The 18,864-nt window shown below is 36.7% G+C and overlaps 1 pseudogene; it reads left to right on the top strand.

Moving 5' to 3' along the window:
* The first annotated feature begins 521 nt into the window (after positions 1–521).
* Positions 522–1,477, top strand: LOC112824703 (elongation factor 1-alpha 1 pseudogene; annotated as a pseudogene).
* The last annotated feature ends 17,387 nt before the right edge of the window (positions 1,478–18,864 follow it).

The following is an 18,864-nucleotide window of genomic DNA, read 5'->3' as shown; positions in this document are numbered from 1 at the left end:
AAGAAGAGCTCTTTTTACAACGGGTTTGCCACAGGAACACAGGTGTGAAAAACACTGCTAAGACTAAACCAAAATGGGAAAAGAAAAGACTCATATCAACATTGTCATCATTGGACACGTAGATTGGGACAAGTCTACCACTACTGGTCATCTGATCTACAAATGTGGTGGGATTGACAAAGAAGTACTGAAACATTTGAGAAGGAGGTTGCTGAGGTGGGAACAGGCTCCCTCAAGTATGCCTGGGTCTTGGATAAACTGAAAGCTGAACGTGAACATGTTACCACCATTGATATCTGCCTGTAGACATTCAAGACCAGCAAGTATTATGTGACCATCACTGATGCTCCAGGACACAGATACTTTATCAAAAACATGATTACATGATTACAGGAATATCTTAGACTGACTGTGCTGTCCTGATTGTTGCTGCTGGTGTTGGTGAATTTGAAGCAGGTAGCTCCAAGAATGGGCCGTGAGCAAACCCTCTAACTTACACATTGGGTATAAAACAGCTAATTGTTGGTGTTCACAAAATGGATTCCACTGAGCCACCCTACAGCCAGAAGACAAACAAGGAAATTATTACAGGAAGTCAGCACCTACATTAAGAAAATTGGTTACAACCACAATTTGTTAGTATTTGTGCCAATTTCTGGTTGGAATGGTGACAACATGCTGGAGCCAAGTGTTAAGATGCCTTGGTTTGAGGGATGGAAAGTCACCATAAAGATGGCAAAGCCAGTGGAATCAACCTGCTTGAAGCTCTGGATGGCATTTCTGCCACCAGCTCGTCCCACTGACAAGGCCTTGTGTCTGCCCTTCCAGGACATCTACAAAATTGGTGGTATTGGTACTGTCCCTGTGGGCCAAGGGGAGACTGGCATGGTGGTCATCTTTGCTCTAGTCAATGTTGCATCTGAAGTAAAGTCTGTTGAAATGCACCCTGCAGTTTTGAGTGAGGCTCTTCCTGGGGACAATATGGGCTTCGATGTCAAGAACATATTTGTCAAAGATGTTCATCATGGCACTGAAGCTGGTGACAGCAAAAATGACCCACCCATGGAAGCAGCTGGCTTCACGGCTCAAGTGATTATCCTGAATCGTCGAGGCCAAATCAGTGCTGAATATGCACCTGTGCTGTATTGTCACATAACTCACTTTGTTTGCAAGTTTGCTGAGCTGAAGGAAAAGATAGATCGTTATTCTGGAAAAAATATGGAAGATGGTCCCAAGTTCTTGAAATCTGGTGATGCTGCCATCATTGATACGGTTCCCTGCAAGCCTGTGTGTGTCGGAGCTTCTCTGACTATCCTCCTCTGGGTTGTTTTGCTGTTTGTGACATGAGACAGTTGCTGTGGGTGTCATCAAATCAGTGGACATGAAGGCAGCTGGAGCTGGCAAGGTTACCAAGTATGTCCAGAAAGCTCAAAAGGCTAGTGAATATTATCCCCGATACCTGCCATCCCAGTCCTAATCAGTGGTGGAAGAACGGTCTCAGAACTATTTACATCAATTGGCCATTTCATAGTAAAAGACTGGCTAATAATGCCTTGTAAAACCTTCAAAAGGAAAGGAGAATGCTTCGTGGACCATCCGTTGTGTGTGCGCGTGTGTGTGTGTGTGTGTGTGTCTGCGTGTGGGCAGTTTTAAATTATCGGTTTTTAAAATCAGTACTTTTTAATGGAAAAAAAATTGTCACAAAATTTTGAGACCCATTCAAACAAAAGTTTAATGAGAAAAAAACAAAAAGAAAAGAAAAGACCCATTACCTTGGGAGTTTCAGAGTGTCCTTAATATTTAAACTTGCACTTGCTTTTCGCTTTTTCCTTTTTGGGCTTTAATAAAGTAGATGCCATATGTTATTTTTCTTAATAACTGTGCACAGAAGATAAAAACATAAAAAAAGATACATTACTTAAAGTAATCAGGTTTTCTGTTTTTAATATGTTTCTTCATGCCTTCAGATCTCCAATTTGTCACAATTTTCCGTATGCCACCTACCTCAAAGGAAGCAAACCACTAGTTGGTCAAATTGCTTTTTCCCCCTCCCCTAGTGTATCTGCATGCATTTCACACTGCACCAAGCAAGAATGCTAGAAATATGAAATCAAAGGACATCAAGATGTTATGCCTTCTCAGTTGGTATCTGTGATTGGTGGAATATTTACTTAGATGAATACATGTCTGTTCCTACTCATTAACCATGGTGATTGCAACAAGAAACTGGAGTCATTTAAAGGTGATAATCAGCCCTGTCATCCATAAAGCACACTTTTTGGGGAAAAAAAAAAAAAAACTCTATGTCTAGTTTAATGTACACTGTTAGGCCACTTCAATCATGTATCTTACCATGGGATGTTGACATATTTTACCCTTAAAATTGACACATATCTTATGGTGATGATAAGTAAATCCACATAATCATATTATGGCATATCGACACAGGAAAAAGACCGAATTCATTTAATCAGAATTGTATTCAGTTAGGAACAAGAAGCTCTAAAACAGTGCCTTGACCAAATGAAAACAGTAATGTTTTTTAAGTACAGAAAATTCAAACTAGGGAGTTCAGGATTAGAGCAGAGGGTCAAGTGTTACCAGGGGATATTAGCACCTTAACATCTTTCCTGTCCTTGATTGTGATGTTATGTCTCATTTTTATGTTCTCCAGACAGTTGCCAGATCTCCAGCCATCACATCAATGTTTCAGGCATGAAGAAAGGAAAGAACAAAGAGAATGCATGCCTCTGAGTCCTTAGAAGTTTCTCTGGGACTTTTGTCTTCCTTTCATTGGCTATAATATATAGCATGACAGAAGGAGGTGAGAAACATTTTTTTATTATCAAATTTCTTAAAGCTGGCCTTATTAAAACTACAACTGAAACAGAATTTTGTGGTAAGAAAGAAAAGAGGCTATTGGGTGGGCATTTAGCAGTCTTGCCAATTCATCAGAATGAAAGAAACTTGACAGTTTAACTCTCATAAAGGAATGATACAAATGGATAAGATGAAGTTCAAAATTTAAGGTATTTTTTAAAGTGGGAGATGTCCTGGCCAGAGCAGAAAAGATCAAGAAGTACGTTGAACCTTCCCTTTAGGACCAGTAGAATCCTATCTGAGTTCACAGGTTTCAGTGAATATTTCTATTCTGGAAACACTCAGAGTATATAACTGTCACCCTCTCTTTATCATTCATTATTCAAAGGATATAGGTGCCCAAGGCCCAGATGCTGTCTATTTAATATGAAACATGTGCAAAACCGGACTTCTACTCCCCCACATCTGTGTCTGTTTCCAACTTCCCTGTTCCTCTTAGTTGTGGCACTGTTCTGTCCTTCTGGCTTAAAACTCCACAGTTAACATTGGTTCAGTTTTGTTCTTTATCTCTCATATCCAATTATTTTCCAACTCCTGCAGCTTCTACCTCTAGAATTCCTTCTGTCATTCATTCTTCAGTTCTTCCTGCCACTGTCTTTTTTTTTTTTTAAAGATTTTATTTATTTATTTGACAGAGATAGAGAGAGAGAGCACAAGTAAGCAGAGGCAGGCAGAGCGAGAGGGAGAAGCAGGCTCTCCGCCGAGCAAGGAGCCCGATGTGGGACTCGTTCCCAGGACCCTGGGATCATGACCTGAGCTGAAGCCAGCCGCTTAACCAACTGAGCCACCCAGGCGCCCTCTGCCACTGTCTTGATTGAGGTTCTGTAGTGTTAATATCCAACTAATTATTTTCCAAAATTGTATTGCAGTATAATATCAATTCTTAAACAGAAAAACATGGAAAGAATTACAACTATTAAAATGGAAAGAGCTCACACTAGATTTCAAGCCTCCCAGTAAGTATTTTCCAGACTTAATGTGTACTCTTCCTCTATATTGACCTTCATTCCAGCCAAACTTGGTTATTTACTTTCCAGACATTCCCTTTTTTCCAACATCTGAACTGTTGTTCATCCTATACCGCTCCCCCTAGTGAACTCTTACTATTGTTTCTACCTGTTGATATTTTATTCACTCAAGTTCAAATTCAATATTGCTTTCTCTATCAACGGCTTCCTTGCTTTATCCAACTGACTATGGTTCCTCCCTTCTTTGGACTTCCATTGCATTTTAGTTTATATATTTTTTAAATATTCTACTTATTTGACTTTTAGTGGGAGTAGGTATCTATAAGTTCCCTGAACAGGACTGCATTTAATAGAGAATAAGAATAACTATATATTCCTCTTTTGCAAAATATAGAAATGTGGTTTCCCTATATGTCCAGAATTGGGAACACTTTGGTATTGTGAATCAGAACTAAGACATTGTAAACAGAGCCCAGGGTCCCTACCAGGGTCTAACCTCTGGTTACCACTCTGTGGTGGTAGCCAAAGTGAAGAGAGACTTACGTAAATAAGATCAGACAGGAAGGATGACATTCAGGAAAAGATCTTTGTGCTCAGGCCTCCAAAGCTGTAGTTGATACCATTAATCAAAATAAAATTTACTTCATGCAATTATTCTAAGAATTAAATTAGATAATGGCTAGGAAATTGTTATAGGAATATTAATGTGCTTTTTAAAAATTTCTGGTTCAGGGGCTCCTGGGCTGCTCAATCGGTTAAGTGTCTGCCTTCAGCTAAGGGCATGATCTCAGGGTGCTGGGACAGAGCCCTGCATCAGGCTCCCTGCTCAGTGAGGAGTCTGCCTCTCCCTCTCCTTCTGCCCTTGCCCCCAGCTCGTGCTCTCTCTCTCTCTATTTCAAATAAATAAATAAAATCTTAAAAAAAAATCTGGTTGTGAAAATGGATGGAATTTTGTTTTTAGTACCCTGAAATACATTTGTTGATAAATGTAAACACAGAATTAAAAAATATATATATATATATCCACTCTTGGATATTTACCCAAAGGAAACAAAAATGCTAATTTGAAAAAGATATACACACCCTTAGTTTATTCCAGCATTGTCTACAATAGCCAATATATGGAAACAATCTAAGGGTCCATCCCTAGATGAATGGATGAGGAAAAGTAGTATATATACACCAAGGAATATTACGCAGCCATAAACATGATGGGATCGTACCATTTGAGAAAACACAGATGGCATTATGCTAAGTGAAATAACTCAGACTGAGAAAGACAAATATCATCATTCCACTCATATGTGGAATCTAAAACAAAACAAAGCAAAACATCAATAAGCAAACAAGAAGTAAGATCAGACCTATAAATCCAGAGAACAAACTGATGGTTGCCAGAGGAAAGGCATCTGGGGATTGGGCAAAATGAGTGAAGGAGAGAGGGAGAAACAGGCCTCCAGTTATGGAATGAGTAAGTCATAGGAATAAAAAGCAGAGCATAAGGAATACAGTCAGTGATATTGTAATAGTGATGTAAAGGGACACATGATAGCTAGACCTGTGGTGAACATAGAATAATGTATCAACTTATCAAATCACTAAGTTGTACACCAGGAACAAATGTAAACTTGTGTGTCAACTACACTCAGATTCAAAAATAAGTAAATAATGTGTGGTTGGAAAAAAAAAAAAAAACCTGTATGTGTCTATGTGTGTGAGTGTGTGTGTGTAAGTAATACCAATCATTACAAAATACATTTTGTAGTTATTTCTTGTTGGAACTGGGTGGAGAAACCAAGATATCCGTGTCTGTTGTCATTCTCCTTTGAAGACAGTGAGGAGATAGAGAGCGTACACTAGAAAGCACAGAGTTTGGTGTACACTAGAAAGCACGGAGTTTGGTGTACACTAGAAAGCACGGAGTTTGGTGTACACTAGAAAGCACGGAGTTTGGTGTACACTAGAAAGCACAGAGTTTGCTGGAGTGACTGGCCTTCTCCAACCACTGGGGAATAAATGCTGAAATACAGCATTTGAAACTAAAAAGAAGGTATTTTTTATACCTCTCATCAACAACATTAACTTAGATCCCTCTGTAATGCCTCCCCCCAAAGATACTTCTTATAGATGCACATGGGCACTCATTTCAACATTTCCTACTTAATGCAAATCACTGTCCTGTCTAGTAATTAAATTACAATTAAGCTTTTATTACTAAAGCCATTCGGGAATAAAGTCTTCTATTATGGAGCTATTTAAACACTTAAACACCAGATTCATGTATCTAACTCTTACTGAGCATTCCCACTTGTAGAATACCATTTTAAACTTAGCATGTTCTAAAGTTAATATGATGTCATGTTTTACTTTCTACCATCCAGGCTCGGTTAACCTGATTCCATCCTCCTAGAAGCTCAAGGTCAAAAGCTTTGACTCTTTTCTTACCAGAAATTTAAGCTGTTTACTTTAAAATAATTGACCCTGACGCTTCTCTGCTCAAAACCCTCTAGTGGTTTGTCAGCCATCCAGAGTAACAGCAAAATTCTACGTATAGACCTATCCAACCCTGTTTGTTCTAATGCCTATGTACTTCTTTAATTTTCCTACTCTTTCTACTCACTCCCTCCATCTCAAGGACTGGTCTTCATTTCCAGGAACCAGTCATGTCCTAGAACTGCAATGTGAGTGTCCAATTATTAGATTTTTAGGAATTTGGAAAGCCAGTTATTAAAAGTTAAATTACACAGACTGGAGAATAAATTCTATTTAAAATATGGGTAAAATATACCCAAAACTCATCACTTACTAATTATTTTACCACATTTTGTTATCTATAGTCTAGAAGTTATTTATATCCACCATATCTCTCTCTGTATCTACTCTACCTGTATGACAGAAATACTATATAATGGTGTGCTCCTATACATTTCTTCCCAACTCTGAATAGGGTGACTTCATGCTGATAACTTGAAATTAACTGTGGTCAGAATATTTATAATACAGGAAATCAAGAAACACTCTGTGCCTCAAAGGTTAGATTTTGGAATATTTAGTTATTTTAACTATTTCAGTTTTCTTCCCCCTCTAAGTTAACTAATAATGACTAATTATCATAGCTGTTGGGTGTGAAAATAAACAAAGACCACTCTCCTTGAGAACAAACAGAAGCTATTTATTCAAAGCTTTCTGTAACAAGGGAGTCAGACACAATCATCTGTATTTTGCTAAGACTTCCCTTTTATCACAGGCACAGGAGTGAGAAATCTTTACAGTGATAACAGGGAAGCCTCCGGGTATGTTCTGATTGGAAGTTGTTGGAACAAGGAAGCTGGAGGCAAGCTAGCTAAAAGCAAGCCATCTCTTGTGATTGGTTTGGAGAGCATAGTTAGATTTCTCTATTTGGTCCCGAGTTGTAAGTAGGGCCCAAAAAGGGGGACGGTGGCAGTCATTGATCAAATTCTGACTTTTTGGGGCTGATCGCCTCACAGCTTATGGTTTGGCTTCCTAAATTGGTTACTATAGAGTGTGTGGGTCCAAGTTCTACTGTGGCATGTAGTCTGGCCATTTTTTGTGTATTCAGTCTCTCAAAGGACACCTACTCTAAACTGATTTGTGTCTATTTTAATCAACCCCCTCAAAATCAGAGCATTAGATATAAAGGATATTTTAAACTAAACACCCAGAGAGCTTAGTTGGATAAAAGTCACAAACTTACTATTTCAGTGTTAATGACAAGTGAATTATAGAGTAAAATGTGATTTGGTGAAATCTATGCATTGTCTAGAGGACATCCTTCTCCGGGTCACCTGATTCTAGTCTTTTATTGTTGGGAGCTTTTTCACACCTGCATTGGTTACATCCAACACAGGACGCTGGGGTATCTGATTTAAACTCTTATTGTCTTTGAACTATTACAACTCTACATAAATATGTCTGTGCTTCTCATTCTCTCTTGACCAGTTATGTCTTTTTTTTTTTTTTTAAAGATTTTATTTATTTATTTGACAGAGAGAGACACAGCGAGAGAGGGAACACAAGCAGGGTAAGTGGGAAAGGGAGAAGCAGGCTTCCCGCCGAGCAGGAAGCCCGATGCGGGACTCGATTCCGGGACTCCAGGATCATGACCTGAGTCGAAGGCAGTCGCTTAACCAACTGACCCACCCAGGCGCCCTTGGCCAGTTATGTCTTCCCGGTTCATTCATTGAATGAATTAAGTAAAATCTTTAATGACTGTTCATTTTTATATCTATATGAGAATTACAATTTTTTCCTTTTCTAAAATTTTCTTTTTAAAAAAATGTTTGCCTTTATATGAAGAGTTACTTAAATCTGCACTTGTTTCAGATTAAGTGAAGTAAGAAATAGATATTAAAAAGTGAATTTATATACACTAAGTATTCACAGTGTGTCAAACAAGCCAGGTCATTTAGAATTAGCACCTGTGGTGGTAAAATATTGACTAAGGCCAGTTGCACTTGACTCTGCTAAAAGCATTGCCTTAGGCTTAGCCATAGACTAGGTGCCCTGAGTTTTAACCTTGGATTTATTTCCTGAAATTAATCCTGGAAATCTAATAAAAAAAAAAAAAAAAGGTGCCCATAATCACAAACCACGCCTCACATTATGACAATCACCATCCATAAATTATTCAAATGATGATTTAATATTTCTTCTAAATGGTTTGGCATGAATACTAGAAAGAGGTTCCCTTAGTTCAATTTAATTTTACTTATTTTACAGCTGTACTTCCAGAAATGTAGAGGCCATTTATACAACCAAAAGGCCAAAAATTATCAGTGTATAACACTTCAGCACAGTGCTTAACCTCAACCAAAACAGTCATTCTAAAAGTTAATCTTCAGTCGTCATTGGTAATGATGATTTATTATGCTTTATTACTAAATTGAATGTTTCCTTGTTATCCATGACACTGGCTTTGTATCTTTTTTAAATGTTAATTTACTATCTTTTGTAAATGTTAATTTACTATTTACTGTTCAGTGGGCTTTTTCTTTGATAAAATGAATGAATTCAATTGAACAAGTTGTGGGTTAATAAAGAGTTCATCTGTGAAAGTAAGAAATTTTGTATCCTGTGTGTGTCTCTAAAGAAATAAAGAATTACAAGCTTTGAAAAAAAAAAAATGGACCTCTTCTAAAATATTTTCTTCATATTCTTTTCAAATAAAGGAATGTTTTATTCTCCATGAAGGTCTTCTGTATAGTTTTGTAGAGATTTATTTTATTAGCAATTGGATAAATGAGGAGAAAAAAAGAACATTTCAATTCTTGTTTCAAGAATAAGTCTGAGTGGGCATTTGGAATGCCTCCCAAAATAGTAAGGGCTTTAGCAAATGGTTGCATAGTTTTTTTTAATTTCTGTACTTAGTATCCTAAGGATGTGTGATTTATTTTGTAACTTTACAGATGCACACATATAAACAGCAACAAAACACCTGCTCATTCTTTCCTAAAATTATTCATTTTGTGCAAAATTACTAAAGCATATGACAAAGTAATTAAAACTGAGGATATTAGTAGAATATCATTAATAAAATTACTAATTAAGTACATTAAATAATAAAATTAATTTGGTCAAAATATTAATTGCATTATTAACTTGCTCCTATAATTAAAACAAATTATATACTTAAAAATTATTATGATTGCATACTCTGTGACTTTGAGAACTTTAGAAATTTATTCTCCATATATGGCTAAAACATATAAAAGACTGAATACACAAAAGGACAATGGCCAGATCATATACAAAAATAGAATTCTGACCCAGAACCTGCAGCAACCAGGCCAGGAAAACCACCCATTATCTATAGGAAGCCAGTCTTCTATCCGTAAGTCAAACTTACGGGAATTCAGACCACTAACTCTAATAACAATTCAAGAAACCAAACAAAACCTCTGTAATAATTGACCCCAAATAGCCAGGACTTTTAAATTCCCAAATATTTGTTCCCACCTCCTACTTAAGATCAACCAGTGAGAGCCAACTATGCACCATTACCCAATCACACAGAATGCCCACTTCTAGTGAGCCCATCTCCAGCTTCTCCATGCCAAGAGCCTCGACCAGGGCATGTCGGGAGCTTTCTTTTTTTCCTACTATGAACTTTTCTGCCTGCCTTTAAGTTTCTGCTAAGACCTAAGTGATGGTGCTTGCTACAACACGCCTGAATAAATAACTTTCTTTGTTCTCATTCAGTTGGTCGTCATTCATTTCTGCACATATTTTAGTATTACTTGAAAGAAGTCTCCAAAATTAAACAATAGACATATATAGGAAAGGGAAGGCAGAGATCCACTCTAGGCTTATGCAAAATCTGTGAAACTGAATTTACTAAAATTTTTAAAGTATATTCCCAGAGAGGAATGAGTTAAAAGAGTAAAATGCTAATTATAAAGCATATGAATGATGTTCCATGTATGAATCACAATTGTAAGTGCTTCACCCTATTTTATCCACAAAACAACCCTTTGAGAGAGTGCCTATTATTGTTCCCATTTGAAAGATGAAAGAGCTGAGGAACTCAAAAGGTTAACTTGACTAGACTGAACAGACTGAAATCTATCAGTCTGAAATCTATCAGGTAGCAGAGCCAGAATTTATACTTGGGAAATCTGATGCTGTAGTCTGGACATTTAACCAATGCCCTTTTCACAAAATATAGACGTTACAACGAGCTATAAATTATATTATTGCTTATTTGCAAAATTTATTTTGAAATATGTAGAAATTCTACAATACTTCTATAAAATCAGTTTTTATTTTATTTTATTTTTTTAAAGATTTTACTTATTTATTTATATGACAGAGAGACACAGCAAGAGAGGGAACACAAGCAGGGGAAGTGGGAGAGGGAGAAGCAGGCTTCCCATTGAGCAGGGAGCCTGATGCGGGGCTGGATCCCAGGACCCCGGGATCATGACCTGAGCCGAAGGCAGACGCTTAACGACTGAGCCACCCAGGCACCCCTATAAAATCAGTTTTTAATTAATCATTAGCTTTCTGTTTACAGACATTAATAAAAATGTGACCCTTCAAGGTCAAGTTTTTAGAATTTCAAAAAATATCTATTGGCTTAAAAATTTAAAGTTGAAGCAACTTCTGTTTATGTAACAAATGTACACAGGTTATAGTTTACATCTTCAAACACTCTGAAATGTACATAAATGTCATAATGTTTGTACAGTAATTAAACATTGCAAAACAAATTTTATCACTCCACTTCTAAAATCACAACAAAATTATTTTCTGTATATTTATATGTGTTGATCAGTACCTCCAACTGTCAAAAATTAACTTAGAATAACTTATTTCTTTTATTACTCTCTAATCTTGAGACCAGATGAGAAGTGCTGGGGGCCAAGCCAGGGCAGCAGCATGGGAAGGAAGTGGACAGACTGGGGTCATATTAAGGAGTTAGAATCTGAAGGACCTGGATCTAGCAGGAAGATGAGAAATCTAAATGTCCCAGCAGAGGCTCCTTAGCAAGTGACTCTGAGGTAAGACGAGAAGGTTGGAAATGTTGGAAATGCTGACCTGAGCCTCCCACAACCCAGATTTTTATGCCACACTGGATTTTTACAACTTTGGTAAGGGGAAGCTTAGAAATAACTTATAAATTCCATGAGGTGAGTTTCTTCAAATATACTCTCAATCACGTTAAAATAACTACAAAATATATCTTAAACTGGACTGATCTAAGAAATTTCTTGTCATTATAGATCTTGCCTCTTTTTCTCCTGAGAATTCACTATTGTTTTAGGAAACCTCAACCTAAATTTTGTTTCAATTTTTAATTCAATTTTTTCCTCATGATTTTTATTTTTTCTTCTGATAACATCATATGTATTTTCACAATTAAAGCCACTAACCTTCCATCTTACCCTTTAATGAAATGAAAAGAGATATACAAAAATTTTCTAAATTAAAAAATGAAATGTGGGGCACCTGGGTGGCTCAGTTGGTTAAGTGTCTGACTCTTGATTTTGGCTCACGTCATGATCTCAGGGCCCTGAGGTGGAGCCCCAGGTCAGGCTCCATGCTCAGCATGGGTCTTGTCCCTCTCCCACTGCCTTGCTTGCATGCTTGTGCAATCTCTCTCTCAAATAAATAAATAAATAAAATCTTTTAAAAAAGTAAAACGTAAAACATTTTAACTGTTGCTGCATTTTGAATATCGGAAATGGATATGCATTTCTTCTTAAACATTGATTACTGAAAGCAAAAATGTTGCTAAAATTGAGTGTGGTTGAAGAAAAATAAATAGGCCCTTCTATTTTCCCCAAATAAGGCCAATTTATTTCCATTTTGTCTTTTCAGAACTGTGCTTGCAAAATGACAAGTGAAATGAAAGATTGAAGCAATTATCTGCATCATTCAGATCAAATAGACTCTCATTAAATAAGAGCAGATGGTATGTGTAGAAATTGTAGCTTGAAGGAGATGTTCCTCATATACTACATATAAAAATAGATTGTTCCTTCAGCATTTATTTTAAAATAGTCTACACCTCCTCTAAAAGATGAGTTTATTTAAAATGTTAAATGGAAACATATAGTCATGCATTATTTTCTTCAGACATTTAAAATAATACAAAGCTATTTACACTCATCAAGTTTACAAAACTGTAGTAAAATTAAGTATGTGATGTAAGTGTTGTATTTGAGGTCCTGGCATCCCCTGCTGGGCATCAGGCAGCACCCCGCACCCCACGTGCACACACACCTCTCCACAGGAATATATAAGTATCAGAAAGAATGACACAAAGGCACTGCTGGTTGTGATATAAAGTTTATCACTCAGAGTAAACAGCAAAATGATTCTCCAAGGAGAAGCGATCAGGTCAGATCCTGACTAAAATAGGAGTGAGTGGGGACAGCTGGTTTTGTTCTTTATTATGGTTGGATGTTGGAGCCAAGGTGATGGTTTTGCTGGACTTGGTTTTGAATGGTTTAAATTTACCACCAGCAGCAATGGAGGGATCTCAGGGTCTTGCTTATCAGCTTGCCCAGATGTGGGTCAGGAGAGAGAGGGGAGTAGTGCTCGAACAACAGTCAAACATGAAAAATGTCATCAGATTCTTGATAATAGTAAACAGGTAACTGTGGGAGATTTCTGGAGGACAACTTAAATTTCAAAAACTTTTATAATGTTCATACATTTATCTATGCATTAGTAAAATAATCATAGACATTCACAAAGGTCTTACAGAGTTTTATTGCAATATTATAATATAACACGACAAACAAGGATTCAACTGTCTCACATTATGCAATAATTAAATTTTAAAATAACATTTTATATTCTATAAATGATTAGTTTTGTATTTTTAGTAACTTGTATACTATCAGATGTTTAATACTGGGTATTTTATAAGGATATTTCTACCCAAGATAGTAATTAGATTATAATCATAAATGGAATGAGAATAAAAATCTTATATACAATACACTGTGTGAGTATATGCATATGTAATGTTTTAGAAGGAAATACGCTAGGACTGGTGATTATTCTAGTTGTTTAGATCATGGAGGTATTTTATCTTCTATGTATGCTACTTTTATACAAAGCTAATCGTAAACATTTTTACATGAACAGAAAAAAAGATAATTGTCAATTTTTCTCCTGAAAGAGCTTCACAGAATATCTTGGTTTAATCATATTCTAATAATTTTTTATTGCATCATTGGAAAAAGGTTACAGTAATTTTAAAGCAACCTATTCTTTAAGAAATATGTATAGTAAGAATCTTACTTAAGAATGAAATCAAACTACATCACAGATTTTCTTTCTTTTTAATTAGAATTTGACACTCATGTTAATATTGGTCATCCAGAAATTATTATAGCATGACTATAATTAAAAACCTCTATATTTCTAAATAGGATTTCCGTATGGACAGAGAAAAAGCTGGGTATGTGAAGTAACACTTTGAGGCTCTATAGGGATAGCTCTTCCTTTTTCTGTATAAATTGAAGAATTTAGCCAACTCAATACAAATAAAAGGACTAATAAAAGGAAAAATAAAATATATAATTTTAATTATGTGCTTCCTAAACACTCAATTTCTAATTATTATCATGAATCCTGGCATCCAAGTATTGTTTTTTTATTTTGAGTGCATGTACTCTCTATGAAGCATGATGCCCTGCTGCCTGCCTGCCTCCTTACATTTTCTGCCTTTCTGCCCCCCTCCCTTCTTTCCCCCTTCCTTTCTTCCTTCTTCCCTCGCTCTCTCCCTTCCTTCCTTCTTTTTTTTTCCTATTTTATATTACTCTGCAGAAGAGATCTAAAGTAATTACAGTTACTTCCATAAACACATAGTATGCAAGTTATAATATCAAAGTAATTTAACAACATAAAATAATGAAAAGAAGAATATTGTACAGATTTTTGTGACTTGCACTTTCTATAACGTGTGTGATACGGAATAAATTGAGTCTTGATTTCCTCATCTATAAAACAACAGCTATATCCGTCATTCCTTAAGAAAGTTTGTTTATCACCTATTTGTTTAAAAGGTTATTAGCAATGTTCAGGACACTTATTAGGCATTTAAGTTATAACAAATTTTTTGTTAATTTATCAAATGTTTCCTGAGAACCCATTATGTGTCAGACTCTCTTCTGTTTCCTAGGGATGTAGCAGTGAAGAATATAGATAATACCAATGACTTTATATATTGTACGAATGCATTAATATGTTATAAGTAGTTATAATAGTAAAATAGAACATCATATTAGATGTTGAAGGAGTATCTCCTATGTTCAACAAGAACTCATTGATATAATAAATTCAAGCTACTACTTAAAACATATGCCAAACTATTCTATATATTTGCTCGAGAATGATACAAAATCCTCACAGCTATCAAACAAAAAGTACATTTTCTATTACCTGATCCCCAGTGTTCACCTAATCATCAGAATTAAAAGTGCAGTGAGATTTCTCAAACAAAATATACTAAGCAAAGATCAGTAAGTTTCTTTAATGTAAATACAATAGTAAATTTTATAGCTGGAGTTTTCATGATTCCTCCCCCCCCCCGCCAAAGACCAATAATGCATTGCTAAAGTGTGTGCAAATTACAACAAATCTAGAAAGGCCCCAAATGGTGGGAGCACATACCAGTCTTATTGCCTCAATAGAGAGATTGCAAAGATTCAGTTTGTACATTACAGTCCACTAGCAGATGTGAGTTTCTTTGGTCAATACATAAACATCACGAAATTTCACATAAATATCCATATTCCCAGCTTTCCTTAAAAAATTGGAAGTGTGTCAGCTTTCATCTTTCATTAACATACAGTCATATCCTCTATTTGAACAACTGCTATCCCCCTTAAATCAGGCAAAAGTCCTCCAGTTTGCTTCCTTCATATTGTTATACATCCTGCTTTCCTGCCTGATCCCAGTAGGTCTCAAATGAAATCTATTTTAGTCCAGGCTGCTATAGTATAGACCAGGTGGCTTATAAATAACAGAAATTTCTCATGATTCTAGAGGCTGGAAGTTCCAAACCAAGGTGCCAGGAGTATTGGTTATCTGGTGAGAGATGTTTCTTTTTTTACACGGTGAAAGAGGTGAGGGGAGCTCTCGGGGGCCTTTTTAGTAAAGGCACTATTCCAATTTCTGAGCGATCCACCCTCATGACCTTATCACCTCCCAAAAGTGCCCTTCCAAATTGCATTACACTGGGGAATAGGTTTCAATACATGAATTTTGAATTTTGGGGGGACATAATCAGTCTATAGCAAGGTGTTCATCTTCATATATATTACACTTTAGCATTTATAAAGGAATGGTTTAGCTTTGTCTCCTTCAAAAACATCCCTTAGTATTTTTTGAAATACATATATGGTTACATTTGGAGATTATATAATCAAAAAGAACCATATAAATGAATGGGCAAATGAGCTGGAATAGGCTTGATGTCGACCTCAGAGAGTCGGGGACCTGGGACGGCGAAAGAACTGAGAAAAAGAGACTGACGACAGTAGAGCGAGGCACAGGGGACCCGAACAATCAGCCCGAGGCGCCGAGGTTTATTTTCCATCCTCTTATATACCTTCTACAGCGATATAGATCTATAGTGATTTACAGCAGGGGCGTGGTAAGGCACATTCCTCCACGTACCCAGGATTAGTCAAGCAGGTAAGAATCTTTAAAACAGAATAAAGGAACAAAGAGCGGAGTGCCCAGTGTGCTGCTTACAGCTGGCTTCCTATCTACAAAACATCTGCTGCTGCTACTTTAATGAACTGACCACACACGTCCCAAGGCCATTTCACTCTGATCCTTTCGGGTTATTTTTAACCGTGCAATCTCCAGTTTTCTCAGAGATCTAGGAGTCTGAGTGAACATGCACCAGTGGTCGTTGTGGCGTTCTGTTTCCCACAGCTTGATATTACTTCTAGAAATCTAAAGAGTGCCTGAACCTAATATCATTAGTCAAGGCAGGTTTACTTGCTGGAACTAGCAATAGAGTAAAAAATGCAATGTCCAAATCCTCATGGAGTTTACAATCCAGTGAAGAATGCAGAAAATAAGAAAAAGAAATAAATTGTGTAATTTTAGAAAAATATTAAAGCAAGAAAGAGGACAGAGAATGAATTAATATGGATGATGGTTATTTTAGATAGGATGGATCAGGAAATTCGTCTCTGAAGGCACAATAGTTGGGGAGAGATATGCTTTGTTTTTAATATTCATCATTATGAATTTCATCTTGAATATGCTCAGGAGGTAATCCAGATCAGATTTCTTGTTCATTACCTGATAGTAAATAATAAACATGTTGCACTCAAACTTTTTTGTTCCTGGCCTTTCTCTTCAGGAGATTCAGTGAACACCAACCAGAGACGGTGGGAACCAGTTTTCCTGTAGTGGGACACTCCACAGGTGAGAGAGAAGGAAAAATGAGTTTCTCTACCTATCAAGAAGAAAGAGGTGGCTGTTTACTCTCCCTTTCCCCTCCTTACTCCAACCCTTAGTTATGCAAATAAAATCCCTCCAGGAGCCAGACAACCCAGTGAGACTGGCCTTTGACAACCTGGAGATGGCTCCAAGTTCTAGAGTGTCTTCTTTTGTGACAAGTAAGTACCTAGGCAGATAGCACGCTAGTCTCCCAAACACCTGTGCTTAATTAACCTAAAGACCTAGTCCAGGCTACAACCACTTGGCCCTCGCAGAGAGATAAGAGAAGTTTTATTTTCCATTTGGATCAGAGCAAAATAACTAGACAAATGGCTATAGAGCTAATTCTCATGCTATGTAAAGAGTCCTAGGGGGCTACAGTTTGTGAAAGAAGCACTTAGAAATCAAGGAAAGTTTTATTTCCTTAGAAGACATGAATGCATGTGAGAGAAAAGGCCATGTGGCACATCTTGGAGGGTGGAGGGGCCATTCTCAGGCAGAACTATACTTGAAGTTTTCTGTATTGAACACACTTATTTACTTTATTTCAATTGAATATACAGGATTAAAAGCTATAAATAATCTGATTATTTTCTTGACAGTTTTTCACAAGATAATGCATTTTGAAACAAAAATCAATACTGGGAAGACAAGGGCCTGAAAACTTACTTTTCTTACTGTTAAGTATTTGTCCAAGGATTTGAAATGACTCAAAAAGTAAACTGATGTAATACTTTATTTGGACAGTTCGTCAAATTAACATACCTGTAAGATAGTTTGTACTGTAACTATTTTTTAGATGGCATATACCACATTCTGGGATGGGTGATGGATGCAGTGAGCTCAACCAAGCAAGGCAGTGACTATAGAGTTGATAAAGGTAAAAACATCAGGGACTGGCACCCAATGTTTGAGATTATCCCTGAAAAGAATTATGCAAAGTTGTTCATCAAAAAGTCTCAATCTGAAGATGATAGAAATGAGTTTAGAGCAAACGCCATTTGTTCTTTCAGCAGATATTTATTGAGAGGCCCCACTGTTCAGGTCTTTCAGATAAGCTATGCTGTGAGGGAAGGGAGTGACAAGAGAACACTGCATTTTTGACTTAGAATATTTGAAGGTCCGTTTACAGGAAATACACATGAAGAAGTAGCAATAGCCCAGGATGATTCTGAAAATGATTCCATCTTTCTCTGAAAGTAAAGTTTGCTTTTTGTATAAGATAAAAAGGGAAGACATATTTATGGTGGCGTTCTAAGAGGAGCGGAGATAGAGTTCATTGAGCACGGCAACTTAATGTTTAATCTTTTGAAGATTTCACCCTGAATTGTAATCAGATAGTATTTGACTGCACAAAGGGTGCTACAGATGTATGAGGAATTGTTTTTTGTTTTCCTGAAGAGTTGAAGTTCCAGTAATGTGAGCAAGAAAGTCTTAAAGTTCTTCCTCTCAGTTTGATTAAATTTTACACAAGATCTTGACTGTAGGTCCCTGACTTCCTCATCACTCCCACCTTTTTAAAGCACTTTGGAAAACTTTCAATTGTAATTTTTTTTCTCTGCTCCTTTGAGGTGTGAGTTTGTCTTCTCTTAGGCTCTTGCCAGTTTGACAAACAGGCAAAGTCTTTCTCAAGGACCTGGGAGCCATCCATTTTAAACCATCCATAATCACCTAAGGAGACTGTGCTCCTATCACCCAGTCTCTGTGTGAGATGAGAAGGCTAACTCCCCCAAGGGGCAATTAGCAAATGCAGATGGCTTCATCATGGTGAAGAACAGCCTTCCATCTGAAGACCTCCAGTGCTTCTCCTTCTACCTTTTGTTCTAGCAGAGTTGAGTTCAAGCTCTCTCCTCTTTCAATAGTCTTGAATAAAGTTTTCCTTGCCAGTTTAACTTAACTGCAATTTTTCTTTGACAATAAATAACAAATAAATTGAAAATATATCCTTAGCAATCGATTCCAATGAAGATAATCTAAACTGCAGGTGAACCAGTGAACCTTAGGAGCAGCCAGAGATGGAAGCATGAACTCTCCAGAAGACTGAGAAGCCCTTTTGGCAAACTACTGGGACATTTTTTGG

Source organism: Callorhinus ursinus, unplaced genomic scaffold (genome assembly GCF_003265705.2).
Source record: "Callorhinus ursinus isolate GAN/ISIS: 27379988/994484 unplaced genomic scaffold, GSC_fseal_2.0 scaffold1, whole genome shotgun sequence".
Classification (NCBI taxonomy): domain Eukaryota; kingdom Metazoa; phylum Chordata; class Mammalia; order Carnivora; family Otariidae; genus Callorhinus; species Callorhinus ursinus.
This window is presented reverse-complemented; position numbering and strand designations above follow the sequence as displayed.